At 28.8% G+C, this 4821-nt stretch overlaps 1 long non-coding RNA gene across 1 annotated transcript; it reads right to left on the bottom strand.

The window, feature by feature from the left end:
- Positions 1-325: 325 nt before the first annotated feature.
- On the bottom strand, positions 326-3255 carry LOC147808210 (uncharacterized). Its single transcript, XR_015434785.1, has 2 exons — positions 2557-3255; positions 326-406 (listed from the first exon to the last, which is right to left on the bottom strand). It is a non-coding gene; the product is annotated as an uncharacterized LOC147808210 (long non-coding RNA).
- Between the last annotated feature and the right edge of the window lie 1566 nt (positions 3256-4821).

The following is a 4821-nucleotide window of genomic DNA, read 5'->3' as shown; positions in this document are numbered from 1 at the left end:
ATAATGTTTAAAAAATATTTAAAAACTTTTGTATAACAATTTTGAATAGGCCACAGTGAAATCTTATTAACCCAATAAAAGATCCTGTACAAGAAATTTTTCTTTTTTAAAAATTGCTACCACGATAACCCCTAAAAATTTTTAGAACAGAAATAACTAATACATAATTAAGATTATAAAAGTCCTGATAAGATTAAGATTAATTAAGTAAGTTAAGATAAGAAGTTATAAATGATTATGAATGTTCCCTAAGGTCAAAAAAATTTTCTCAGAACACTTTCACTACTGCTCTTTCTACTTCTGTTTATGGTTTCTGGAAAATGAAAGCTTGTAATTATTTCCAGCTGTGATACAATACAGGTTATTTTAAATGCAGAAGAGGAGACGAAGAATAAATTCTGTCAACCTATAATAGATAAAAATACATTATTTAAAAGTATTTAAAAAAATAAATAAAAGGTTAATAAATCTCTTCTTTACAATTGATTTAATTTTTTATACTGTTACATCATTATCATTCGATTTCTTTGTGTCTTCTACAGAATTAGTGATTAACATTTGCTACCCTGTCAACTAATACAATCAACTAATAATATCAAACTTTTTCCTAATAAAATTTCGTCTACTCCCCCTTAAAATTTATACAAAATTTCAAACATAAAAAAATTCTTAATTTTTTAATATATTTCAGTAAAATTGTTTAAAAGTAATAGTAGTGTTTCAAAATGGTCTACACCACATAAAATTAAACTGTCTTTACTGAATATTCATTTAGAAAAAATAATAAATAAATTTAAACTATGCTCAAAATATACAAAGTTACTACTTTACTAAATTTGAAAAGAAATAACTTCCTACTACTCAAAAATAAATTGTCTATTAATGAGCACTTGAATTATGCTGACTGTTACTTCCAATTTGTATATTTTTTAGGAGAATGAAGTTAGCAATCAAGTAACAAAATTAGTATCAACTCTTCATTAATATTAAAACAATATTTATAAAATGCATAGATTAAAAGTTTCAATTTACTCTGACAAAACTTGAATTTGATGAGCACAATGAGACATAGGCTATATATGTGGTATTTCAAGAGGATTGCTCTTAATATGTCTTTTCAAATACCTTATCAAAAAATTAGTATTAGCGAATTAGTATTTAAGGAAGGAAAAAAAAAAACACAGTCGAAAAATGACAAATCACTTTTCTGGAAGACAAAAGAAATATACAACAAGACACACTTGACTGTATAAAAAACACATCTTCAAGTTTCAACACCCAATTAAACCTGTTTTGATGTTAATTACATCTACATTTTTTAACTGTAAATAGTCAGATTTCAATAGTGCATATGTTTTCCCCATACTTTTATACTAATTGTAACATACACACTTTTTGTTTTCCTTTTTGATGAGGATTATAAAAATTTATATCAAAAGCTGTATTTAGAGAACACACTGTATATTATGTATTAAGTATTGTATCTATGTTCGTAAAACTAGCACATTTTAATCAAATTATTTAAGATTTTGCATATTGTATGTTTCCAGAAAGAGAAAAATTTTTTGCTCTTTCTTAGAGCAAATAATGTAACTTTGAACAAAAAAAAATTTACTATTCTATTATATAAGTTAATAGAAATAAGAGCAAGTCCATAGGATTTCAATTTAATAACTGTAGCATAGCATAAAGCCTCACGAACAGTCCAAAATGAAGTTGACTAAAGAAATATTAAACATTTTTATTCAACAACAAAACTTTCTATAGTTCATCAAGATAACTCATGAAAATAATTTAAAATTATTATACATGGAAATAAGATATTCTCTGTATGAAACAATTTTAGTGTCAAGTAAGCTAGAGTGTATGAGGTCAAATAAAACATAAGACATTTGGCAAAAAAGATAAAGTCAAACAAACAGACATTTTAAAACTCTCAAGCAAATTTGTATAAAGATCAAACCAATGTAAAAAGATCTTAATATTAAGCTAGAGATGCACAAAAATTTAAAATAACTGAATTTCAATATAGAATTAACAACTAATCTAATTCCTAAATGAGACATATGGATCTCCATGTTTTTTAAATTCCACACTTGTCATGACACAAAATTTTCTCTATAAGCAATTTTTTCTTTAATTAAATATAGACAGAAAGTAACCAAAAACAACAATTATTTATATAAAATTTTGACAGAAAATAATCAGTATTAATATCTACACAGTAATAAAAGTGAAGCAATCAATTATACTATAAAATGATAGAGCTGAAAAAACGTTCAACTAAATATTTTATAAACTTTAATAAAAATTATAAATGCACAAACAGATCGGGAATAAATGAACTATTAGGCATGGAATACATATTTTGTGTTTATTCTGATTATTCAGTTCAGAAATACTTCTAATAATCTATTAACTACACAAAGATATCATATATACATGAGTATAACGTATATTAGTATGTGATATAATTAGTAGTATTTAAAATAGAAAACGTAATATTCATTATAAAAGCACATATAGTTGATTATAAATGAAGAAATTCTCACTTACCCGATAATATAGAGAAGTTTTCAAATCCTATTAGTACGTCCAAATTTCTTGAAAGAAACATTCAAAATAAACATATTCCCTGTAAACAAAAACAACTTCTTCTAAATCGTCACATTTCCCCCAAAATATTTCCCTACTGGTGAATGCGCGCGCTTACTTTGATCAAAGTACTTTGATCGTGTCAACCCACCTTTAATCAACATCGTTGAAATCTTTTATAATGAATATAGTTTCAACCAGGCCTATTGCAATGATTAATCAAGTAAACATAAACAGATTAACACAGCTAAGCTTAATACAGATCAACGCAGATCACATACAGACCAACACAGCAAAGAACCGCCCCCTGCTTACTAGAACTCTTTGCCATTGATCGATTGATTATTGGTTATTACAATTACATAAATTTTCAGACTCGTGTGCTCAAAATAGGCTTATAAACCTTCGTCAAGTAGAAGAGGACAGATAGCACAATAGGAGAGACAGCACCAAGTAGTGCCGCCTCGTTATCCTCGATTGATTATTATCAACTTTTCTGATCTATTTTTATCCACGTCAGAACTCGAGAATTAAATAGAAGGAGCGCGTAGAATCCTCCCTGGCCGAGCGGTTTCGGCCTCTCTAAACCAGCTCTGTTGCGTATAGGTAACGGGTTCGTTTCCCACCGTAAACCTGGATATATCATTGAGACGTATCATTGGGATGTACTTCTCCAATTCGTGATATCTGTTCTTTAGCATGGTAAGAGATTATAAACCTTACTTTCTATTTTATTTTATGACTGCCGTTAATCAGCCGACCCAGGTTTTGAGTATACGGCTATAATATGTTCAACTCCGTAGCCTTGTAATATTGAGCCCAATCCAGAAAACAAGGTAACTCCTGGCATAGGTATTGGGAGAAATTAGCCTTCGTAATGGACTTTTAAAGGGAACTAACTCCCGTTTGTGTTACAAGGAGAAGAAAGCCACGAAATGTACGATCATCTTACAATTTTCATATACGATTAGCTGGCGTTGAGGTCTTAAGTCACGTGCTTCGGTATCAGTGATTGTCTTTTTCTCGAGTTGCAAATACTCAATTAGTGGAAACTCAACAGAAACTAATGAACTACTGTTGGAGACAGAGCCATGCAAAAATTATGGTAAATTCTGAATATCACATTTTAGATTATACTATCTATATAGTTAATCTTTCTTTTACTAAGTTGAATTTCTAACTCAGATTGTGAAAAATCTAATAGTATTTATCCACACCAGAATATATAATAAATAATAAAAAAAGTTGTATGTTAGATGTCATGAATGCTACTTATGGCATAGATGCTACTTATCCGTTACTGATAAGTAACAGTCACGTCATGGGAGACTTATATTAGGGTACTTATCTATTTCGGAGGACGGAAAAAAATCTATTACCACAGTATACTTATGCTCCTTAGTATGATAGGTTCTCACTAACATAGTACTCAAAATGGCAATACCAGGAGTTCTCAGATTTAATTAAGCATTAATGGTGTCAATATTTTTTGGCGATTTTCTTACAGCCTTCGAAATAAGTACCGATATTAGTTCGTTCGCCAAAAATTATCGTAAAAAATATTGGTGTCTTCATTAAATATTTTCTAGAATATCAAATAATTAATTTTGGTGATAGGTACAAAATGAAATGAAATAGTTTTGTATTAAAATGCTAAATTACTGGAGAAAACGTACTTCATCTATGAAAACCAGAAGAAATCGTCATATTATTATTGACGCCAATGTTGTTTAGTTAATTTAACTAATAGGTATAACTACCATTATGTTAATTAATGTTTTTAATACGTATTAAATATAGGTTATCAAGTTACCTCGGTAGAAATAGATGCTTATGGCTCATCGAAAGAGATATGGATTGAGAAAGTTGCTGATAGTGAAAATTTTTGACAATCAAAAGGACAATAGCATTATACCAAATGATATTGAGTATAATTATCTGTATTTGAAAGGGATAAACTTCCAAAAATATGATTTGCTTAATCTGATTTCATAAAATCACTGGGAAGGGTGCACCAGAAGAAATAGTTGAGTTTGGTAATTTTTGAATATCAGGGAGCTAATTTTGCCCAATAGCATTATGTCAATTTGTACTGAATATAAATCTTTATTTTGAAGAAGGGAAGAACTTCTAGAAACATCTTTTGCTTAATCTGATAACATAAAGCTGTTTTTATTTTATAACCGTCGTTGAACAGTCGACCCAATTTTTGGGTTTACGAATGTC

This window comes from Parasteatoda tepidariorum, chromosome 6 (assembly GCF_982258835.1).
Source record: "Parasteatoda tepidariorum strain Cologne lab strain chromosome 6, Ptep-v5.0, whole genome shotgun sequence".
Classification (NCBI taxonomy): domain Eukaryota; kingdom Metazoa; phylum Arthropoda; class Arachnida; order Araneae; family Theridiidae; genus Parasteatoda; species Parasteatoda tepidariorum.
The sequence above is the reverse complement of the archived record's forward strand: the minus strand, read 5'-3'. Positions and strand labels throughout refer to the sequence as shown.